Source organism: Dromaius novaehollandiae, chromosome 4, assembly GCF_036370855.1.
Source record: "Dromaius novaehollandiae isolate bDroNov1 chromosome 4, bDroNov1.hap1, whole genome shotgun sequence".
NCBI classification, from domain to species: Eukaryota; Metazoa; Chordata; class Aves; order Casuariiformes; family Dromaiidae; genus Dromaius; species Dromaius novaehollandiae.
Window position 1 is genome coordinate 51,412,966 of NC_088101.1, and position 25,378 is coordinate 51,438,343.

At 38.7% G+C, this 25,378-nt stretch overlaps 1 protein-coding gene across 6 annotated transcripts in view; it reads left to right on the forward strand.

Annotated features, from left to right (window-relative positions):
* Window positions 1-25,378, forward strand: part of TENM3 (teneurin transmembrane protein 3) — a 1,359,158-nt gene that overhangs the window by 981,012 nt on the left and 352,768 nt on the right. The window contains exon 1 of one of the 6 annotated variants that reach the window (XM_064511001.1): window positions 13,811-13,826. The exons of the other annotated variants lie outside the window; for them this stretch is intronic. The gene's annotated coding sequence lies outside the window, so the exon portion shown is untranslated. Of the gene's footprint in view, window positions 1-13,810; window positions 13,827-25,378 lie in introns of those variants that run through there. 6 annotated transcript variants of the gene reach the window in all.

Consider the following 25,378-nt stretch of genomic DNA (forward strand, 5'->3'; position numbering starts at 1 on the left):
GTATCCGTAGTTGTTTACTTAGTGTTTAGCATTGCTATTTATTACGAGTTACTTTTTGAACATGTATGGATTCTTGCTCCTGAGACTTTAAGTGGGACAGCCTCACAAAGAAGCGCGCTTCAGTGATAAGATTGCAAAGCAAAAATGAATGAACAGAGAGCGTAAGGACTGTCAGGACTGTAATAATGTTTGTAACATTCATTAAACTGTTTGTTAAATAATGTATTCAGACTGACTAGTGTTTCCCAGCTTCCACATCACCCATTACGTGTTCTAGTAAATTAAAGCTTGGAAACCTTTGTCAGAGTTATAATACTCAAACTGACATCTAATTCCCCCAGACAATAGGTACAAGCCTGCAAGCTTCTCTAATTCTTTCCAGTCTTTACGTTTATTGATTCTTTTGTAAACGTGTTTCATCCAATCTATTACAACCAGCACCGGTTAGAAGTGTGAAGTTTACCACATTTGACCTAAGGCACATGAAAAACAATAGCTTCCTGGCAGAGTCGTGCATCCCAGAGTTACTTTTACTCAGAACAAAGTTTGGATCTGTAACTGCTCAACTGGTTTGATATCCCGCTTTGGTTGGAAGGACTGACATGTTAATTTTTGATCTGACTGGAAATCCCTGCAAAAAGCAGGCTTTGGATCTGAATTTAGTTCAACTCTCCTTTGTATTCTAGGCTCTAAATATTTTATTACTCAAGTTGGCTTACATAAGTAGTTTACTTTGATTCAAGGCTTACTTTTGTCTAGCCTTGAGTAATGTTTTGCATATGCAGATGTAAATGTTTTACTGCAAAGTATGGGTGTAATCCATTTGTTTTCAAGATGTCACTTTTTTTTTCCATTTCTGGTTGTTGAAAAGTTAGCAGATAGTCCATTCATAGTCTCTTTACAGATAGAACAATAGGTTTTAATGGAATGAACACAATACACTTTAGGCATATCTTATAGTATAAAACATATATAATAAATGATAGCAAACAAATAAAACCTGTTCTTGCAACTATGTTCATTGTAAGTTTTAAAGCTTTGAAGTTCAGTAAATAATTTATGATGCTGATTAATGTAAGCAAATCAAACCTTACACCTGATTCTTCTTGCTTTTGGTCCCCGTTCCCATGTAAAGCTTTGAGTGATCCTTTTTGATCTTTACTCTTTTGATTTGTAACCAAACTGAATGATAAAGAATGTATGAGTAACTTACAGGATTCATTAAATACACTGAAAATGAAATTGGAGATTTCATAACCTATGAAATAAGTAATGAAAATCTTCTGTTTCTTAAAATGTCAGAGTTTTTTTCCTGTGCTGAAATCTGTTATAAGTTGCATAAGGTGATGACGGAAGTAAATATTTTTAATTTAAAACATGACAGGTTTTCAACCTGCTTTTGTTCACAGAACTTCAGTAAGGATGTCTCTTAGCCTAGTTAGATACAGACCCACTGTATTTGCCCAGAATGGAAAAAAATACATAAGACTAAAAATTATGAAATACATAGTTCTGGCCTGTAATGCAATATCCCCTAGAACATATGTTCTAGTTCTTTTGTTCTCTTTTGCTTATCTGGAAAAGCCAATGACTTCAGAGAGATTTTTTAGCATTGAAGAGATCTTTTTTCAGGTCACTCGGGCTCTTCAGGGTGATATTTATCTATATGTTCTTACAGAAGTTCTTAAATACTCCGATAGTGTGCACTCAGTTTACACCCATCTTCTGACCTATCTAAAATAAAGTGAGAAAAATACTGTGACTTCTAGCAGAAATGTAAACATTCTGTAACTTTTTTTGTACCAATTTTAGGGTCTCTGCTCCAGCCCTCAAAATAGTTAGATAAGGATGGAAAAAATGACTTGAATGTGATCTCCTTTTAGCTGAAAAAAGTATCACAACATAAAACCTAACGTTTAGTTTTCCTGAGCTGGGTGGGGACCTACAATAAAAGCTTTACATTACTGATAGATTTCTGTGTTACTCTTTTTGTGGAAAAAACACTGCATGTATATAAAATGCAGAGGGCATCACAGTACCTATGCTCAAGGTGACAGGACTGCCTGGGCCTCTTTATCTTCAGCCTTTCTGACTTCTCAGCGTGTGGTTACAGCCTGTATCACTTGTCCTGTTGTAGCCCTGCATGTGTGAAGCCCCAGTGTTTTGTTTGGCTTCCTCCATTGGGGTAGGAAGGGGGAGCAGGGAATAAAAACAATTACTGTTTTGTACACTTGTAATCACGATGAGGCATTGCAATGGGGCTTTAAATCGTATTTTCAACACAGGACTGACTACGTAGGGTACCAACAAGAAGAAGGCAGTTACTCCATGGCAGAGGATTTTCGGGCCCTAGGTGGACTGCTCTGTGAGGCTCCCTCCGTAGCGGGAGGGCAATTTATGGGTATCAGGAGCTAGATGTTGTGAAGGCTGCCAAGGATCGTGAGGATCGCCTGTCTTGTTTCTGCCAGTCAGGAGGTTGTCTGCTCCCAGGATTTCCAATGTCCTGCTATTGCTGTTTCCCGTGAAAGTGATCTGGGTCCTGCCTCCTGTTAGGAAGACTATGTTAAACTGCTGTTTTTATTGACTGCCTAAATTTTGCTGATATAGCAGTTGACAGAAGAGGAATGTTTTGGAAAGTTTCAGTCTTTGATAAATGTAACGATAATTTCACTTGGCAAAGGCACGTTACTACTTTCTCCCTATTGAGTGGTAGTAACCTTCTGCAAACAATGAATTTGTTAGAATGCTTCCAAAAACCACCATCTTTTATAGCTGAAAGTGCTAGCCTAAATACAGATGTTATCATTAACTGCTCTGTAATGTGGGACAGTGGCAAATTGTTTCCTTTAGGGATCTGTAAATGATGTGGTGAGCAAGTACTCCATCTTCACTTGGTCGCTCTAGCTGCTTTTTAAAAAGTACCTTGGTTTGTTTTTGTTCTAAAAGCTGGGTTTTTTTCCTTTCTTCCCCATGTTTTTTACCATCTGCTTCTTTTGTATATTTTTAAATAATACATTGTGAAAAGAGTGAGGATAATTGACAAAGCCACTGATGTTTGCAGATGAGCACTTATATCTTCTGAAAGTTCAAAAACTCTTGTTAAAAGAACATCAGCAAAAACATCATCTGCAAGAAATACGTGTCACCCTACGCATCTTAATTTTTACTGCAAGAAAACCCTGTATACTTGACTGAGGCATCACTGGCTTTCATAGATCAACTTGAAGGATTGGGGCTTACTTCTGTGAGGGCCATGGAGAGTATGTCAGCTACAGCTCCCTGTTTACAGCGATCCATCACCTTCGTATCGCTGGTCATAGCGAGAATCTGCTGACGGCAGGGCTGCGATACAGCAAACCGGATCCCCGATGGGCTTTTTACTTTCAATGTCACCTTGGGGCGTCATGTCTAGTTTTCAAGTAATGACAATTTCTTAAACGCTTTTAGTACTTGTGCAGCCAGCGATGCTTCAGGGGTTAAGGTCATGGGATTTCACTGAGTGGGCAAAGGGACGCAAAAACACTCGGTGCTTTATGGGGAGGGGGAACCTTTCTCCGGTTGTTTTTTGGTAGCCAGTTCTCTTGAACATCTTTAAGAATTGTGTTAAACAGTGTTGAGCTGCAATCTGTATTTTAAAACGTCTGGGTTTCTTGGAGAGGAAGATGAAGCTAGTCCTTTTGTCACCTTTTCTGCTCTAAGAAGGCTAAAATTAACCTTAACCAAAGGAAGAGAGGTTAATGATTATTTGTGCCCTGACAGTGTTGAGGCACAAGCCTCAGTTACCTTCGGGGGGGGGGGAGGGGACAGAGAGGGAAAGGCACTTGGATAGCTGTCAGTGTGGCAGGAGCGTAGCAGTAACTTATGTAGCCCTTAATAACTTCATAAATGGCAAAGTATTCCCATATGGATGCAGTGCTTCTTTCTACTACTGAAATCTTTGGAGTTTTAATTAATAAAACAAACCTGTTTTGCTATCAGCGAATGCAGTCCTGAATTAAAAGCTCTGTTTAGGTCATCAGAAGCAAAAATTACTTTCAACTATCCAAAACAATGTGTTTTAATTAAAACATTTTTTTGAGTAAATTTAGTTGAAGCAAACAGTCATTCACAGCAAAAGGAGAAGAAAATTAGAAAGTAAGCATGTATTCGTACATAACTTTGCTACAGATATTGAGCTCTGCCTTTAATGTATATTAATTGCTAAATCAAGTCAGATTTTGAGGCCAGAGTGGGAGAGCTAGGAGCAAATATTCATAGTGGAAGCTGATAATGGCCTTAATTAAGTTGCTGCTATCTTGCCATGATAAATTTAGCGCTTTTTCCCCAAGTCGTCTGCCTTGCGCTCCATTTGCAAGCAGAAGTGTTAGGTTTAGTTTAGTTTCTGTGTTAGGAAGGCATTAATTTGAGTGTGCGCAGATGTGTATGATAGCCGGGGCTGTGTCTCTTTGAAGGGAGCCGCAGCCCCTGGGCTCCGCGGCGCTGCCCATGGACAAGGAGGTGCATCTTGACCCAAAGGTGACCTCTCTGCATCCAGCTCCTCCAGTGTTGACGTGCCCTCCAAAATACTACGTTTTCAAGTTTTCTTTGAAGACTAACGCTTGCTCATTTCAATTCTTTAAGCCAGAGTTCCTTTACATCATTTAGTTACTGCATAAGGTAAGAGATGAGGGGTGAATAGGTGGATAGTAATTGACCTCATTAATCCTTGACAATTACACATATCTTATAGAAACTGTTCCACCCACCTCTTACATATGAAACTTTTTGCATTTTTCTCTGTATTACCTTCCGAAAGAAGGGCACCCACATTCTAAGGTTCAAACTTCTAATTTTGAACAAAGTTCTATAATGAAATAAACATTTCGGCATGTTTGAACTCTTATCGGAGAAGATGCTGGAGGTGGGAACTCTCAGAGCTGAAAAAGAATATTTCCCAGATATTCTCCAGGACGTAACTTGCCAGTTTTATAAAACAATCCCAAACTCTTGATCTGCTGAACTAAATTGTAGTAGTTCAAACTGGGGGAAAAGCATGATAGACGGTGACGGGCTGAGGTTTTTTCAGGATTTGTGGCAGTGTCTTTCCCGGGGTTCGTCTCTACTCCTGGGCAGTTGTTGCAGGTAGTGATTTGTTATAAATGTTCTACCTGTTGGTTTCATTTCTTTTGGATGAGGGTTTCACCATAGTTGTGCACCCGTTGTGTTTCATGTTAAGTTCAGTTCCTGCACAATTTTCCCACGTTTTTCCTAAAAGGTAGGAATGGCTGAAGAACAATTGCTGACACTTATTTGATCGTAACAGGTTTTATCTTGGAAACTTTAGCTAAAAAGTGTATTTAAGTGTATTTTTAGAAAACTTGGTGGGCATAGTCTGAGACACGGTAGTATATTAGCTGCAGCTTTGATCCATTAAACTGAAAGGCTGTGATGAGATAGCAACTGGTTGGTTGTTGCTTTTTTTTTTTTTTTTTTTTTTTTTTTTTTTTTTTTTTTTTTTTTGAATGGGAAGTTTGTATTAAGTATTACTGATTATTTGGATGGATTTATTTTCACTGTGTATTTTGCTTGAGGGCATAGTATATAAATGTGTTGCTAAATCGCCAATTACTAAATTGTCCAAAAAAGACTGCGCATTCTTTTCAGAAGAGAATAATTAAGAGCTACTTTCTGTACTTGAAAAACAAAGTAATTGAGTGCCCCAGCATAGCTTTAGCCAGCAGTTGATTTTCTGTGTAATAACTACTTGAAAAGGTGTGAAAGTTTCCCTAGGCAGATTGATGCTATGTTGTATAGTAGTAGGAACATTTGTGGACAAATAAAAACTCTGTTTGAATAGCTTTGTGTAGCAGCAGCTGCAGATATATCCAGCAGGAAGATGCAGGTCCAGAAGGCAGGTCGACCTGGAGTACCTGGAAAGAAGGTTTCCTTGTGCTGAGAAAGGAGGCAGATGTAGGCAGCTATAGACCAATGGGCATCAAACTTCTCCCTCCCCTCAGGTTACGTGCTGTCCTCTTTACCCCAGTATTTGAAAAATACTTCCCAGAGGTAGCTATGTTTCCAAAGAGCTGCAAAGAACAGAAGCAGATGGCTGCTCAGTCATTTACTTATCCTGCACTATTTATTTCTATATTTTTTTGGAAACTGAAGTTAATTGATGTTAAGCTGTAACTTCCTACCTCCTGCTCTCTCCCATTTTTAAAGGGAAAAAGCAAAATCATGTTTTATTTTTCTCTAGTCTTGAAAATTTCAGAGCTGTAACATTGTCTTTGAGAACTAGTGGAAGATGAGACACCAAAAGACTGAAAAGGAACAAGCATAGACAAGTCAGTTTATTCAATTTCTAGAGACACATGTCAAGAAGATGACAAAAAGAACATACCTAAAAGAGTATAACAAATGAGGAGTTTGAGGGATGGGAGAAATTCTTTGTTTTAGAAAAAATGTATCAGTTCAACCTAACTTCCTCTGTGATGGATTGCTTTAGTCTGTGTGGATTTTAAAGGCTTTTGATACTTTCTAATGTGAAATAACAAAAACCAAGAACTTTTCCCTGCAGAAAACACTACTCCAGGTAGATTCAGCACTTCTTGGAGGACTCCTCTTGTAGAGTAATTATCAGTGGTTCATAGCCAACATGGAAGGGATTCGGAGGATTGGGTTCTGCAGTGAGTAGGCCTCCAGTGCTGCTGAATGAAAATATATATTCCACTATATGTGTGTGTGTGTGTGTGTGTATTTTTTATTAGATGATGGAAGAGACAGTAAGCTTTTAAAATATGCATATAAAATCAAATTGAGCTTTGCCATCCGTACTTTAGTATAGGGTTAAAATCGAATTATCTTAACAAAAATAACATACAGTCTCATAAGAAATGATTTGAGTACTCAGAAAACACTTCTATTTGGGCCAGTGGATCCATTCTGTTTGGACATGTATTCAGTTGGGCGAATATAAGTTACTGCTTACAGGCAGAAATTCTGGATGAAACAAATAAAGATGGGTAACAGATACTGACCACTATACCATTTCAGTACAGAAAAATGTATAAGGTTATAATAGATTCTATTGCCTTAGTGCAGAGGGGTTTAAAAAGAAGAAAAGCCTGAAACCAAGGCTGAGATGAAGTGTACGTCACAAGATCCGTGACCTATACTGCTAAGGCTTCAGCTAGAGATTTGTGTCTTCTTCTTAGGCGTAGTCCTTCAAGAAGGGTAAGGAAGGTGTGTGGTGAGAGTCAGAGAGAAGTGTGATCATACAAGAGCTACATGGAAAGAATTAATAGAGGTTAACGTGTGGAGAAGTTGGGAGGAGAGAGAGGTCATTGAAATGGTCAGCAAAAACTAGCAAGATCACTGCAGAAAGTGGCAAGTAAATTAGTGTCCCCTTTGCCTCCATGCTTTCATCAAGTCTGTTAAAGCCAATGCCACTTTTCCTGGTGAAAGACTATGCAGAGAAAGTCAGATAAGGACCAAGGGAAATGGTGAAAGTGTAAAGCCAGTAACAAAGTAGCTCTGAACAGGTATTTCTAGACAGCCTAGGATCCCTAGTCTTTGGTGTCTTATGTAGGTAGCCTGCTCTCACCTCTCAGTTTGCACCCTGGTTCTTCCCCCTCATACAGGTTTATGGGAAAGGGAGCGTGGGTAAGGGTGCAGGCAAGCAGTCTGGAGCCCCCGCTTACAGGTAGCCTCTGTGGTCTTCTGGCTGTGTGTTCCCAGCTAGCACACTGCTTCACGCTTGTGCTTCATGCCGTTTGGTGTGCCGAGCTCCCAAAGCGTCAGAGCAGAGCACTAACAGCTGACGGATCTGCTCCTCAGGTTCTGCGTGGCCCTAACGTTCCCAGTTAGAGATTTTACTGGGGGGGAAAGTGAAATACTTGCAAATACTTGTGACTGTTACCACTGTTCAATAATAATTTTGAATATGTTTTTCATGGTCATCTTTCAAACCCAAATCCTGGGCTGCAACAGAAAAAGGGCCCAATCCTTGGCTGGCTCCCCATAACGCGGTAAACAGGAGAGGAGGAGGCCGGGCCCATGGTATTATAGCTTCTGTGTGCCGCTGGGAAATTCTGCTGCTTTTTCCTCTTGGATCTGTTATGAAAAGAACTGTGAAGGCAGTAACTGTATTGCCCATAAATTGCCTGACATTAATTCCTGTTCCAATTCAGTGTAGCATACGTAAGTGAAAATCTTGGAAATATGTTTGCTAAATCATGTGGTAAATGGTCTTGTTGATGACTGCACAGTTGCTCTGGGGATGAAGTTGTTAAGCACTTATTATAGGAATCCAACAGGGCAAATTAAGAGAAACCTGTGTGTGTGCTTGTTATTTTAGGACTTTTATGCTTGTCTTCTGAGAAGCCTCATGTAGGACCTCATGACCTAAAAAGACTTGCTGTCTTTAGTCAGAGGTTAACTTCTGAGATCCCAGTCACTGACCTAGCAACAATGAAAATAATCACCTCCAAGGGAGGGTGTAGCGTTGTTCTTTAATGCTAAATAGCTGAACATTGCTGTTAATAATACGTATAAAGTAGCTGCTTAGCATTCTCTTCAGTTGTTTGTGGGATTTTTTACATGTAACTGAGGCTTTTTATACTTGTAGATTAGGGGGGGATATTTTATGTTTCATTGTGAATAATTGCTGAGCAGGTTTCTTATTTGTTTGTAACACCATTGCTAGCATTTCCTTAATCCACAAGTGTTCAGATGCAGTAGATGGAACTTTAATCTGTACGTGACAGTTCCTTGGAAACATTATTCCAAGTATACAAAAACCCTGTGCGTGACAGACTCTGCCATTATAATAAATTCTATTATAGAAGAACCCATGCATGCTATTTTTTTGCTGGGTTTAAGTGTTACATTGCGAGACTTAAATGTGGACGGCATTTGAAACAGATGTTGCTGTTGCTTGCTAGATATATCTCTAGAAACACATCTTTAAAAATGTGTCAATTTGTAATGTTAATATAAGAATATATATTAAAATTTGGAAATTATGTAGTATATATAGAATGGGTGAATTCTTCTCTCATTTTATTTTTCTTCTCTAACTTCACTTAACTTTCTCTGAAATTATATTAGCTATCTGAAGAACCATGATCCTTCTCTAGTGCCATTTTTGTGCAGCATCATAAGCATTTTTAGTAACCTTTGCTAGCAGTTTTACTGACAGATCTATATGTTTTAGCTGAATCAGGTGAAGCTTTCAGTGGGATGATTATTTTGCCAGTCGTCATTATTATGACATTGCAGCTTGCCTTTGACAAACAAGGGGTCATCCGTCTTTGGTAAGATTCACACACGGACTTTATCACTGAAGTAATAGCAAAGTTGGTTGCTTGTTTGTTTCCCACAAAGGGTATATGCCATTGGAAAACATGCACTTGCATTTGGTCATGTGGGTTATCTTTTTTTAATCCAGAAGGAAATTATTTATAATCAAAGGATTGAATGGAAGTATAGCATACTATATATGGGGAATTTGTGTTTTGTTTTAATTTATGGAATGCTGGAAAGTGTGAATAACATCTTCAAAATACCTGAAACAAGGTCCTTGTTTTATTTCTATTTTACATTTTAACTCGGATTCCTTTAGTAAGATTTGTGAACTTCTCTTTCTACTCATGATTACGTGTTTACCTCTGTTCTGGGATCCCATGTTGTCTTTAAATTGTAGTTTTCCACCATCCCTATTAGCTTATCTGTAAAGTTCTGTGTCTACAGTTTGCTTAGAAATGTCTTGACTGGCTTCTCTGTAAAATATACTCTAACCAGGTATATTTGCTAATGTTGCATTTTTTTCATGTTCATCTCTTTATCTTGTTTCTAGTATTAATGACAGCATGCAAAACTTTATCTGCGGATAAAGTTCTGTTTGTATAAAAGCTGATGTTGGTGTTACCCCTAACAAATTCATGTCTGTTTGCATCATTCTGTTGGACTGTAAAACTACCAGCATTAAAGTGACTGTAACAAGGTGATGCAGAGTATTATATCCAATTGAAAAAAAGAAAAAATAGTCTTTTTAGCTTCTATAGTATTACAGCATGTGATATAGGATATTGCAAACCTTGTCATCAAGGAATGATCTCATTCAACTGTATTTTGGAATATTTCTAAGATGCTGAGTTATTATCTTGGACTGCGAACTGTGGTAGCTTTGGTGTGTGTTTGCTTCAACTACTGCTGTGGGACTGTTACCTTCAGGCAAAGGGGTGAGGCGCAGAGATCAGGCAGTACCGCCTTTAAACGACAGCTGCTAAACTGACCAGGTTTGTCTGCCAGATAAACTACAATATTGTTACGTCTTCTAAATCACATTGACAGTAAACGTAGCCAGTATAAAAAGAGGAAAAAATATCTACAATCTGGAAAAGTCCCTTAGAACATGTCAGGGTTTTTTGCATCATGTCAAACACTTTCAATTTGTATTTAAGGAAAAAGATGCTTAGTGTTTCATAGGTGGCGTGCGGCAACATGCAGAATTGGCCTCATAATAGCAATACAGAACACTTTCCACTCCCTGAAATTCTTTTCCAGATTTATTGGATTTTGTTTGCAAAGAAAACAATAGAAGGGATAAATTAATGGGGTGGGGCAGAAGTAACTCCCTCTATTCTGTGCTTGGGCATAATTATTTTTCCGATGACAGCCGTTAGTGAAACCATTCTTGCTGATGATACTTCACACTGAGTTTCTATCAAGCTGATATTTTAAAAATCCAGGCAGGGGTTGAACACGTGTGCATTGAAACATGCGTTGACCCCTAAAACATGAATACGAATTATTGGCCATAATTCTTAATAAAGTGATGAGGGAAAATGTGGAAGAGGCATTCCTTTTAATGAAATAAAGCAAGTTTGTAAATAAACCCATGAACGTTAATCGAAGTGATACCCATTTGCTTTACTTTATATACTCCAAGAGTTAGAGGTATTGAAAGGAAAACAGTAAAATTACTTTTGTAAGCATACATCTTTAACATTTTGTTGTTTGGCTGTTTTGCACTTTGGTAGAAACTTATTTGCCCTGAACCTGATAGCCCTTTCATAAGTGGATATTCTACTAAGCTCTTTAAACAATTCCTAAGATCCTAATAAGTAATTGAATAAAGGAGAGTGCTATTAGTCCTGTTACAGCTGCAGAGTATTTCAGAATATCATGTAACAATTGACTGAAAGCTGTTTTGTACAAATGATAACATTTCAGATAAAATACCATATGATGCTGCAGGATATTTTAAAGAATGATTTGAATCTCGCTCACCTACTAAAATGTCACATGCAGATTTACTCAGTCTCACTGGGATTTCACAATTACACCATTGTCAAGAAGAATATCTGCCTCGGCAAGTAGTAGGGGAAAAAATTACCAGACTGTAGTACTATATAGACTGATAGAAAAAGGTAATTCTTAAAACACATGGTAAACGTGATGATCTAGCATGCTGTTAGCAGCACAGTGTTTTTTATGGTGCTTCTGAAATTTGGCTAGTTTAGTTTGAAGGCTTATTAATTTGGTAGGCTGTACTAAATGTCTGACATTAGGTTGCTTAAGGCTATTTGAAGTAATAGAATTGACATTAACCTTATAAGTCTCCTTTTAATTTTCTGAAAAAAATTGTGTATGAAGGCTTACTAGAATTATTAGAGGTTTTAGGAGAAAAAATCTACTCTCATCTCTAAGACTATAAATAATTGTTCAGTTTGGTTCTGTGTAATGGATAAAATGCATTTACATTTTATTTTTCCCGCACTCCAAGTACCACTATAAGCCAAGGGGTTACAGAGCTTCTGTTTTAACTTGCAAAAAGTAGCTGTATTAAAATTTAGCCCCCAAAATGGCATTTAGGCAGTAAGTACATAAAATCTTAAAATTGAGAAGGTGCCGTATATGCAATAATTCTGTATTTCAGGGAGCAGATACCAATATAGGAATTTTTAGTCTTGTAAGTCTATGGACAATGGTAAGAAATATGAGGCTTTCTTGTTTGTGTGTGGGGGTGTTCTGCTGCTGAAGCACAAGTCGGGGGTGCACTGTTCTTTGTATCATTGCTGGTACTTACAACTGTACAGGGCTGGTTTAGAAAGCCAAATAGAGCAAAATATTAACCTTAAGCTGCTCTTATCCCCCCCAAAATTGTGACTAGTTGTGAACCTGCTCAGCTTTCTGAAATGGCACATCTTGCTATCATTAAAATGTCAGAATGAAGCTATATGATTTTGTGGACAGGGCAACAGGGCAGGACAATGAAGTGCTGACTTGGGTTGATTTTAAATTGGTACGATATGTCGTTGTTAACCTCACTAAAATCTGCTGTGCTTGGGATGCTCATCAGCGTAGGGGTGAAGGGATGCTGTGGTGTTTCAGATAATCTGTTATCTGTGTTGATTCTGTTTGATACTGGGCTGAGAGATGAACAAATGTTGGACTGAAAATGCTATGTTGTAACAAAACCCACAGGAGGTGACATGCAGATTTTCACCTGATATAGGCCTAATGATGACAGTAATCTTTGAATTTATTTTTAAACAGTGCATCCCTCTCAGAGGAGTGGCTACTGTGTAGATGAACCATCTGAACTCAGCAGCAATTAGTTGTATCTTGGGAGGTTTCAAAGACATTGAGAGTATGATCGAAGGGTCCCCATACAAAAAGCTGAAAGCTGTAACAATATTTCCCCCCAAACATTAGGGGAAGAGTTAGGGGAAAGAAGAAGTCTATTCAGTCTGGTTTCAAAGGAACAGAGAAATTCCATGACTGAGAGAAGAAGCTCCCTTAAGAGGAGTCTGGACACCCAGAAGAATTTTGCCTTAAACAGCTGTCACTGGTGAGGAAATTGAGACAGAGAAACGAGTACATTTTACGCTGTGGGGTGTGTGTGTAGTTTTCAGTGTTAGCTAAAGGTTAAAACCTGGTGTTTTTTTGGAATCCCTCTGTAGCTTCTGTGCCATTGCTTGCCCTGTCTCATTTTCGTGGAAAGATGATCCCTTGATCTAGAATGTTCTCGTGTTTTGGAGCTCCGGGAAGGGCTGCGCACGCAATGCTGCAGCATTTCCTGAGGTCAGACTGCTACTGGGAGGCTTAAAGCATCTGCAGTGCAATGTCTGGTTTGTGTGAAAGCTGGGGAATCCCCTCGCAGGAAGCTAGCCAGGGAGACCAAGGAGGAGGACAGTGCCAAAGCCTCTTCAAACAAACAAAAGCTCTTGGGACCCATGGCCCTTTTTGACTAACTTTGTCAAAAATGGTACAGGCCCATCAGTTTACCCAAGAGCATTCCAACTGGTTCTGACCAGAAGTCACAGATTTTTCAGGGTAATATCCAAATATGGATGATTTTGGGAAACTCATTGTTCAGATCCCCGATGTGGCGTATTTTGCAGGTCTAACAGCTCTCCTTCATGTGTCATTAAGGGGTTCTCTGGTGTGCAGCAGGGGAAACCACAGGATCGTTTCAGCTGTGAGGGTCTTCTTGAGGTCACTGGGTCCAACCCCTTGCTCAAGGCAGGGCCAGTGTCAAAGTTAGGTCAGGTTGCTCAGGGTCTTGTTCAGTCAAGCTCTGAAAATCTCCGAGGATGGAGATTTCACAGCCTCCTTGGCAGGCTGTTCCAGTGCCTGACCATTCTCATTATGAGCTGCAGGAGGGAGTTGGTAGTGTAGTGCTTATAGGTTTTTGGGTTCAGATTCCAGTTTGAGGGTTTGCCGTCTTTCTTCTGGGTGAGATGCAGATTAGTTTAACGTACAAGCTCATTTGTTTTGATCTAGAGCTTTTGACTGATGCCTTCTACGAATTGGAAATAGTGCTCACTTTGGAGGCTCAGGTAATAGACTTCCCTTGCTTTTAAATCCAGGATTTTACTTGTTGATTTCTGTTTTGCTAATTTTGAGCTGCTGTGCAGTGTTTCAAAACTCTTGAAATGTTTAGTCCTGTTACCTTGTAAAATTGTTTACGTACATTATTTTCTGTTTCTCAAATGTATAATATATGAGAGTTTTCATTCTATACTAATGCAGAGATGGATAGTTTGCAGCGTGCATGCATTTATCTGGTTTTGCACCTTTCTCTGTAGAGAGTGCCATTATTTTCAGCTGGCTTCTGAAAAAACACGAAGTGTTATGGTGTTTGCATCAGGTTGCACAGCTTGAATGATAATGTTCCCAAGCGGAGGAAAAAAAAAAAGGGATCTGGAAGAGTAATAGATAACAGTAACTTTGTTATAACTGAGTTAGATATATTTCTGGAGGGTCAAAACAGGGGGCCATGCTTTGGATGGGGTTTTCTGTTGCTGTTTTTTTCATATATCACTCTAGCTAATTAAGGACTTAAATAGCTGATGAAGATAAGGAAGATATCCCCAAGGCTTTATCACTCTTCATGTCTGTGAGAATTCTTTTCTGTAGAGTAGTGAGAAATAGTATCTTTTGAAGAAATGGACTGAACTGCAGTGTGAGTGAAGTGCAAGGAGCTGAAGCTGTCACTGTTGTAAATGGTATTTTGGGGAGCCTTAATGGAGAACAAGAATGAGAAGTTAGTTTACTTGATGCCTCCTAGCTGACACCTTTGAAATTCTAAGGTGCTGTCTTTGAGTTACGATGAAAACGTGTTGAAAGAGGAGACTCTCTATGTATTCTCTATCTACCCTCTTTCCTGAATATAATATATTATTGGGTATATATTTTTAGTATATATTCTATTGTAAAGAGAAGAAAGTGTTTGATATGGATGTGGTGGTTTTGGTCCCCTGAGTTAAGGGGACATCCTCTTCTAGTGAATTACACAAGTCATTTCTAACGCATGCCAGGAAAGCCTTTCCATGCTTTATGCAAGTTTTGAACACTTTACTGAGAAATTGCTAAAATATTTTAAGGAATATTCTAACATTTATAGGAATTTCATACTGCATTTAAAGCTAAACTGCTTTACTATGACTAAGCTTGTAGCTTTTGAAATAAAATCATTTGTGTTGTTTTTTTGAAGACTTTTTTGACTACCTAAATACCTTTCCTAAAAGTCTGTGATACTGCTCTAATATTTGAATCTCTTATCTTGGGATCTGCTCACACTGGAATCAGAAATTCTTGCAGTCTGATTGGAAAGTTGATAATACCATCTATGAAGTATGATACAAACCTAGAATTTGGAATATGTTCTGATTTAACAGAACATTACATTACACCACACCTGCACTATAATATTTGCCTAAAGTTATCTTGGTAGGTTGCTCAAGCATCATTACAAGGGATAAGGCAAAGGACAGCTGCACTCTGTATGCTTATATTTTTGTCAGTGCCAGCCATTCATGGGCCAGCCTAGAGAAATGGGAGCATAGCCCCCATTCTGAGTTTCACCAAAAATTCCTTGTCAAGAGACAAGAACTAAGGCCATGATTTTATATGTAAATTCAGCAGGAATTAGGTATCAGGATGACTTTTGAGAATACCTGGAGACACATATCTAACACTTACGTTCTCAAGTATTTTTAATATTCCAGCTTTAAGTTGTCTGATTTTTTTTTTTTTTGTCATTTAAGCATATCTGTTCTTTGAGACTGAATATTGTACAAGAAAGTATAAAAACTCTAATAAAACTATTATATAAAATTTTTAGGGAATTCTAAAGAACTTATTGCACTGACTTAGTGTTCTAGTGGATCTGTTGTCTAATTCAGCTAATACATTCCCCACTGACCTTGGCTCAAGTACCTGGCCGTAGTGTTTCATTTCTGGTTAGCATGTGTATTTGCTGTAGTGCCAATAGACCCTTCTGGGAAAGAGCTCTATTGTGCGATGTGTTGCACAGATCAAAATGGTAGTCCTTGCCTTAGGAGTGCATAGTACGGGAGACAAGATCTAGTCCCTGGATGCCTCAAACCACCTATGAGATTAAAGGCTGAAAAAGGTGGCTTATGTATTAATAAAAGCAGTTGACCATTTTAACGTCTAGCTATATGCAAAGTTTTCCACTGGTTAGTCACAGTAGGTACACTATTTTCTAGATTTTCACAAAATACACTATTGAATCTGAAATGCTGAATACCGCAATTTTTCACAACAATATCTTATTATAGGTATCTTAAAAGGTATGCAAGTAGAAATCAAGCAAATTGCCAACTTCTGCTAATTTTTTTTTTTTTGGTCCCATAATCAGGTGTTTCCTGAGAATATGAATAGGTATGCTGATCTTGCATCCAAGCTTGACTTTTCTTTTTTCATATTAATCTTCCTTGTTTGCTCATCCAAAGCCACAGATGATACTTTATTGTTATATGTTGCATAGTCATTTTTTTTGGAGAGTTAAAATGTTGCATATTCATTTGTTATGGAGAATTAGTGTTGATTGTAATAGTAGGAAATTGAACCGTGCCTGGATTATTAACTTTTTTCCCTAATTGATATCTCGAGTGAGAAGGCTGTCATTTAAATGCAATGGGCTGCTCTAACAATATCTGACTGTCATGAACTCACAGCCATAATAGAATTTCCAAGATATCTAATAGATAACATCAGAAATTTGGTCTGGGAATTAATAGCTATAATTTATTTGCTGGTTGTGCTGCTTTGTCTTTGTTACAGGATAGCACCTAGATATTTATTGCAGATACAGGTTGCCAAGTGGTAATTAAGATGCATTCTTCTTTTGTGCATAAAACATTTATTGGAGATTCATTGGACAGAGTGTTGGAAGGAGAGAGTGGAGCTTTAGCTATTTCTAATCCATGTCAGTCCTACCTCCTTGCCACCCGCTTTTCTGCGGCAATGCTGGTGACTTGCATGTCCATCTGCTGCTGTGGCATCTCTCTCCAGCTCCTCAAGGTAGAGAGAAGCTCCAGCTCCATGTAGCATCTGGGCTCTGTGTGCTGTTCCCTTCTTTACCAACGCGTCCTTTGCCCCATTACATGGTCAGAGAGCAGCCAAATCCAGCCAGTTAGCATTAGAGAGCAGTATTTACCCACGATTCCACGTGATAATTTTGGGTCTAGGGAGTTGACTTCTCTTTCAGAGAGCTGTCTCTGAAAGCTACCAGGGAAGTGCCTGGTGTTAGTCATGCAAGTCTCATGCTAATAACTTAAAATAAATGTGAATGAGGTTAGTTTTGCAGGATGAATGTTTGGTCTGAAACAAAGCTTTAGTTTCAAGATTTCAAAGAATGGTCCTGAAGAAATAACTTACCTTTCATTGTCTTCAGAAGGAAGGCATTCAAGTTCTCATGCGCGTGTGCACACACAGGTTTCCAAGAGCCTGCGCCGAAGTCATTAAATTTCATCCTTAGGCCTTTCCTCATCTTCAAAATACGGCATGGACCTGAGGTCTTGTTTAGCAGTATAATAAAGCCGCCCCTAGAGCAGCAAGTACCAGATGAAAATGCCTATGTGATGCAAATTCTGATTCAGTATAAAGTCACTCTTCTGACTCAATTTCCTGAAAATCTTTTGGCTCATTTGCTTTCTAGCAGCAAGTTTTATGCTGGGTCATGTGTCACCCATTCATACCATCCTGACGTTGTGCAGGATTAGGTACTGTCTGTTTTCCTGCAGCTTGCTTAGAAATTCATGGCTGGCATTAACTTCATGTAACGTCGTGCGGCTAGTTTGACAGGCCTGATCCGATGTCCAGGCCCAATCCAGGTCAAATAGTACTGTGCAGAGATGTGGCAGAGCAGTTGTGGACCCGCTGCCTTGTTAGGCTGCTGCGCGGTTTTAGTAAGCACCAACAGTTTGTCATGCCAAGCATCTCGACATGCTGGCTGTTAGTACGGAGGGAAAACCATTAAAGCAAACGTTTTTTGATGCTCTCTTTACAACCACCAGCAAAGGCTACAAACTGAATTAGTCTTTTGGGTTTCATTTTTAGATTTTTGTGGAGTTGGTGTTAATATAAGAAAGTCTAACTTTCCTGGTTGAATGGAATTTACAACTCTAATACTTCACTTTGATTTTTGAAATACTTATTTGCACCACTTTTTAACATTATTTTTGGTTGATCTAAAATGATTTTTAAACTTGGCAACTGAAAATTGAAATTTAATGTAGCTTTATTTGACTGTGTTCTTGATTTCCTCCCCCGCCCCCAAGAAAAAAAAGAAACCAAAAGGCAGGTGTTTTGTCCTGGATTTTTATTTGTTTTAACATGCTTCCTTTCCCTTCTTTCTTTATCCTTTTCTAATGTCATTCTTCTATTTTCAGTATTATCTTGAAGCTGTGTTCTGTTTTCTATTCTTATTTTTAGACCTGTCATACGTCTCTCTCTTTGAGCATCCTCTTTTCTCTTCAATTATTACAAGGATGCACACTGCATGTTACTGTAACTTTTAGAGGAGGGCCATTTAAAAATACCATGAAGAGGAACTGAGAAAGTACAATAGACAAAATTTTTTGAACTATTTCTCTTCTTGCACCTGCGTCCAGCTGGAAAATATTTGCAGCATTGTACACTGAAGTCCTCTTCAGTTTCTGTGGGGCATTTCCTTCCTTTGCTCGTGTCATATACTGTATGACATAAATATGAAGTTTATTCAGAAAAGAAAGTGCCTGTTGCAACAGGGGACTTCCTTCAATTAATTTTTCACTGTCAGTGATGTAAAGATAGTGGCATTAATGGTCAAGCTGGCTAGACTTAGAGGATGCATCCTATGAAACCTCTTTTAGACTGAGAACGCCTTTAATATCACTGTCTTGTTTCTGTTATTCCTGTACGTGGTTCTTATGACAGCAGCAATTGTTAAACCTACCTGTAATATATATTAAGTTTAGTTTAGATTTCCACATCAAGTACAACAGGCATGCAAACTGTGGGAAAATGATAATTTGATATTTGCCCATACAGTCTTACTTCTGTTTTCCTGTACACATATCCGGCAGTGTCAGTCATGGACTCAGGTGGAAATAGGTAATTATATAAATAAGGTTGTGTCATAATGCATAGATGCAAAATGTCTGTCTGTCCTGCAGTCACGTGCCTTTCATGTCATAATTTCTGGATGGCTGACTTTACAGTTTTTGCATGTAGTTTTTGAGCTCCAAGCCTTCACCATTGTCACAGAGCTTACTGTTTGAGCTGCAGGCCTGTGTTAACAAACAGCTGGAGGAGTGAGTTAGGTTTGTTAGATTTTTGGAGATGGGTGTATTTGAGAGAACTGGTTCAGCTGTCTCCTCATTTCAGGAGTTTGAATGACTTCTGTTCCATAGCAGGCTCCCAGATTGGCCTGGCAGCAGCATATGGCTACTGCAAATAAAGCAAATCCTGATGGCTGCAGCAACTGGGATGCCCTCCCCAGAAGGCAATGTGGTGGCACGGGGGGTTGCCATTTCCAGCGGCACAGGCTCCACGCTGCAGAAAGCCTGTGCTCTTTGAGCAAAAGCGCTCTCTTACCTTTTGCCCTGTGTTTCCATATTGGCAAGTGCTCTGAGCCACTGAAGCATGTCTATGATTCCTCTAACCTATACGATAATATTCTTAGAATACGTCAAGGTCTTATTGACCAGTACAAGAAAGAAAAATGAGGATTCTTATGAATCATAACCAAGCTGATCCTGAAATGGCCAAATGGAAGAAGGAAAAGGTACTTCTGCAGCTTGAGAGAGAGAGATCCCTTCAGAGTTTCAAAGGCTGCCCGCACACAGTGGATCTGTTTGAACTTGTTAGAAGTTAACGTTTTTATTTGCAGTGATGTTTGGTAGGCCACCAAAGTTTAGGGCCTTCCTATAATTTACTGTTCAACTTTGTGTCACTGTAGGAGCAAGTTCTAGCGCTAAAGTCTGCGTGCAATCACCTACGTATAAGAACAGACTGCGGTCACGCAAATCCAGAGTAATGGCTCGTGTGTCACTCGTGCATTACCTCTGCCTCTGGTATCTAGCTGCGGGGAAGTTACCTAAGCAGAGTCATCCCCGACTTTTCAGCTGTAAATTATAAATATGCAACAAGCCAACGGTGTGTGAGCTCTAGGCAGCCAGACCCTTTGCTGCTGTTGATATGATCATATAATAACTCTGGCACGTGCTGCGAGCTGATGGAGAAAGGTGCCTCCTGGTTTGTGACCTTCGCTTTCCAATTTATTGAGAAAGGCCTAGGAGTAGGAATAAAACCAGCACCACCATTTAGGTCAATGTAAAAAAGGTCTATGCTGACTTAAGCATATTAAAATAGAACTGTTTCTACCCTACCTTTAAGAAATGTTCTTTGAGAAATCGGTACCTTTTCTTGGAGTAGTTTTTCCCTCAAATTTATTTAAAGAAAAGTGTCAAAACTAAACAGAACACAATACATGAAGAAAAAAAGATCCTAGAATTAACAATTGTCATTGTTCTTGGCAGCATCTTGTTTGATGAACAAGAGCAGTGACTGTCTCATAGCTCTTGAGCGTTGAAGTGTTCAGGTCCCTGACAGCTGGATCACTTGCTGACCCTTCCCTTCATATGATTTCTTTTGGGATCAAATAGAGTACTGCCACTCCGAGCCTTTTCCAAACAGCGGAGAACTGACCTGGAGACAGACTTATCTTAGACTGACGACTAGATTGATGGTAAGCAGCGCGGAAGGTTCAAGCCCCATGCTAGCATGAAATCATTTGACAGATAGAAATATTTGCTTATAAATTTAAAGAGTAGGTAATAATAGTGTTTTTTATGATTACATTACATGATATTTTATGATTACACAGACTAATAGCTAGCAGATGGCAGAGTATACATTTTACTTATTTACCAAGATGATGGATGGCAGTGATTGAAAAAGATTTTTTTCCTCTTGTTACATTACTCTGAAAGCTTGTAGCGGACAGGCAATTTACGATATGAGTCAACAATAATTTGTATCTGCTCTGGATTTTTGGGGGCATCAGTTATTGTGTTTCATATTTTATTGGAATTTTTCTTTTTCTTTCAAAGATACTTTCTTCTCAGGGAAAAATAAGAGTAAATATATGCTGTGCATGGGATGTGTTTGGAACACCAGGCCTTTAAAAGAGGGCATGAGTGCCTGACAGTCTACATATACAAATAATATCTATTTGTATGAAAAATAAATGGTTAGAGTTTTTTTCACTGTTCTATTTCAATGTTTATCATATTACTTAAGCGTTTTGAAGAAAAGAGATATGCTCTGTCTTTTGTTTAGGCACCTCAGCACAAATCTGCACTGTTATGTTGCATATTGCCAAGATAGTTAAAGCTATCCAGTCACAATAATAATTGCAATGTTTTTCATCCCTCTTATTTAATTGGTATTGACTTACTCAAATTATCTGTGTGTGTTTGTTGTACGTAGCTGCTGTTCAAGCACTGTTTGTTTTGAAACATCAGTCGGGTTGTTCCATGAGCAGGAGACTTAATAAAAACTGGTTTTCTTCTGGGTTCATTCCCTATGTCTTCTGGTCTCCGGTGGCAGATGCCCAGCTCCCTGCCATGTCCCCAAAGCCTGCAGTTTCCTCTCTTCGGTGGTGCCAGTTTGGGGGCCGCCTGCTTGTGGTTTAGACAGATCATATATGAATTCTTATTGCTCTCTCCAGGTGGATAGAGATAAAGCTGTGGTTACTTTTCCTTCAAGAATTGCTATGTTGGGTCTTCTTTTTCTGTACAGCCACAGCACCTAGGAAATTCACATCTGAGGTGTCTAGCATTTTGTCAAATTGAATAGAAGTTGGCCAAGGGGTTCAGATGATACTGTGTGAAGACTAAACACAAAATCGTAACATTAGTTTCCTGAAAAAATCAGGCTAAAACAATCAGATGGCAGCAGGGTGTCTTTTCTCTGTAAGAACCCAGTAAGATCATGGAAATTTGATTCTTGTAGTGAAAGGGGGAGGGAAGTCGTCAAAACTATTGTGACTGGATATTTTAAGACATAATCTGAGATTTTTTTTTTCCAGATTACACTTGCCTTCCAGCTGAAGGATAGCACATAATGTATATATCCAATTTCTAGTGTAAATATTGAGTCTATTTAAAATTGTCCCCTAAAAACCCCTTTGATTTTTGCTTATGTGATAAAAGACCTGAGCGTCTACTACTACTACCATTAGTATTTGGAAGTTCAGTTTTATGTGAATCAGAGATGGAGCTGTTGAGTCCCTGTAATTCCATCCCCTTAAAACTCCCTCCTCTCAAAGGGTTTTCATCCCTGCAAACTACTAGTGGCCTTTTAGTAGGGAGAAAGCCTGTGATATTGTCTCACCTCTTGCGATGTGTAGAAGAGATTTTTTTTTTTTTTTTTTTCACACAGTTGCTAGCAGCTCAGGTGAGCTTGTTTTCCATAGTCTCTATTCCCAAGGCATTCTCTTCTTTTTCTTGTCTCTTTCTCATTCTCTCTCTCTCTGTCTCTCCCTCTGTGTGTGTGTGTATATATACACATGTGAAAATATATATTTTAAAAAATATAATTTTTTTTAACTTCCTCCACTTTCTGCATTTCACCACTCATTTCAGACTTAGGTGGCAAATGTGCATGCTAACAACTCCTGCCCTGCTCAGCTCACTACCTTTGACTAAATCTTCTATTTGGCATTCTCTGCAAGACACAGGTTTTGGACCTGTGTGATAATATGATACTTTTCAGCTTTTGTCTAAAGATAAAATAATTCCTAGCTTTGGTTGTGAAGAACAGAATGAGAAATAAGCAGCAGAAGTTTAGCTGCCAAGAGCTAAACAAAAATCTCCAAAACCCCATGATTTTTACAGGGAAACCTGAATTCTGTACCTGAGTCATCGTTGCTGAATGCTTGAGGTTGGCAGTAGCGGAAGAAGACAGCAGGGCTAGACAAGAGGAGTAAAGAGCTATGTTGTGCTGGCTGCCTCTAATTTTCATCGTGCTCTTACTGGGAGAAAGTAGGTACTTCAGTAAGAAAAGGGCTGTTGCATCAGAAATAGTCTTTAGGTCTGCATGGATTTATAATTCCCTGCATAATGCTACCTGGATTTAGAAAATGAAGCAAGTTTATGAGATAAGAGCCATAATTTCATGAACACTTTAGGTGTCTTTGCCTGTGTCTGCTTATTGCGCCTCCGTTTGCCAGCACAAGGGCTGGAGTGGCTGAGTGCAATCACAGGCTGGGGACCCAAGTTAAAATTAACATGGCATAAACGAGCACTTAACTCAGGTGAGCTGTGATAACAGGTAAGCATCTAGCTGCACAGAGTTCAGGGTGGGGCGAGGAGGAGGGATGCACTGAGCCGGGTGGAAGTGGTGGAGGGAGGGTTGCCTCTTTCAGGACTCGTGGCTTCCAGCGCTGCAGGGTTACACCTCTGCAGCTCCCCACAGCAATGCGCATGCGCGTGTCTGGGTTAGCGAACGACACAGTGATTGGCATGCGTGTGTTGTTAGCCTGCGAATCCCAGAGCTTTGGGATTACAGATGATAAACCAAGCTATAGGTCTTAGTTAAAGAATATGTAAAATATATATTAGCTTAGTTAAAGAATATGTAAAATATATATTAGCTGTAGATAATTGTATTTGTCCCAGTTTTTGTTAGCTTTTTTGTTTTCAACATTCATTCTTAATTATGCATATACTCTGAGGCTTGCTAGATCTCCTTTGTAAAAGTATGTAGCAGAAATTTTAAGTAGGTGCCTTTTTTTACAGTGTGTGCTTGTCGTACATATCTTACTACGGCAAAGCTTCTCCTAATTTTAAAAAATATTCAGTCACTTGTTTGTAAGAGCCTGCTTTTTTGTGACTCTTGTGGCTTTTAATAGTTCTCTCATACAGAGAGAAAAAAGGACTTTGCTTTTTGTGTATGTGTGTTTCTGAATTATACCTTCGGTTTCATATCAATATGATCAATTCTGTACTTACTCTGTATGCAACTTTCACAAAAGTCACTTAGAAGCCCTTGTAACAGTCTGCTTCTGTTAACTCTCATCAGTATTCCGAAGTAGGAGATTTATAGGTGTTAGATAACTAAATATTTAAATTGTTCATCGTAAATGCCTCAATCTACTGCAGCATTTTTACCAATTAATTCTATGTAAAATGGTATGAATATTGATCAAATTTCAAAACCTCTATATTTTGAGAATATAATGTAAACTAAGCACAGATGTCATAACTAATTTTCTGTGTAGTTAGTGGAGTGTGGAAGGGGTTTAAGGAATGCGTGGAAACTTTGAATGTCACGTTTCAGAACTTTAACTGTTTTTTTCCAAGTACCGCCTCCTTCCAGGCATATCTATCTTCAAACAGCTTTATCAGTTGAGAGAAGTTCTTAGGAACTGTGGGCAGAAGTGCTCCTTCCTGCCCAGAGAAGGAAAAGCTGTTGCACATACTTAATCCCAGTTTTACGAGCATTTGCGTTTGAGTACTTGCGTACATGCTGCTGATTCTCTTTTTCATTTTCCTGTGTATGTGTGTGCTCAAGGGAGGCGGTTCAAATGCATCTCACTAGGAGGAGAAAGGGACTCATGTTTTCTGACACAAGCACCTACCACGCAGATTTTAGCAATGGGTTTCTGCTTGGTATGGGAAACAAGATAGGTTTCATAAGGGATTTTTGCTACTTACCACTTACTAACAGGTATAAATAATTTTTTCATGATGTTTGGGATTTTTTGCTTTTACTTTGATTTCTAAAGAAGACAACCTATTTTATTGTTGTCTTTGTATCAGTTGGCTTGCTTTGGCTTGCTGGCAAAACAAAGCTGAAGATGTATAAAATGTTACTGGGCTGGTCCATCAATATTTTCATATAACATTTCATCAGACTCTTTTCTAACCGATCCAGGATGATTCTCTCCGAAGTTGCAAATCATTGCTTCATGAGGGCAGTTATGGCAATGGTAGGAGAAAAAAAGAAATAATGGCTTCTTGAAAGAAAAAAGCCCGTGGTCTCTCTTCAGAATAAAAATGGTATTTACTGCTTTGTATGTGACAGTGTCCAAGTCCTGTATTCATTTTAGAATAGTAATTTACAAGTAGTTCTGTTTTCTGTCATCCATTGTATTCTGTGCCTTAGTCAAAAAAAAAAAAAACAAAAAACAAAAAACTGAGTTTAATAGCAGTGCTATTAGGATGCTATGAGGCTGTATGCATGAAAAGACAAAAAATATAAGAGAATGAAGTTCATGTCTCTAGGATATATATTTTTAGTTACAAGAAGTCTTTGGTCTATCATATATTGTGGTGGGGTTTTACGTTCACTTTTCAAAATTAAGCTTGGGTATTTATAATTCATGTTAGTAGAATTTGCATATTGAATTCTGAATGTATATGTTCTAAAAAATCACTAAGGGGAAAAGTAAAGTATTGGAATTGTGTAAGTATGACCCAATTCTGTACTTCCAAAAAAATGTGCATAAAAGTTTCTACTGCTGTAGGTCTGTGAGAGGATCTGAGAGTAAGGGGAGGAAAGTATTATATATATTGTCCTTTCCGCTTTCTGA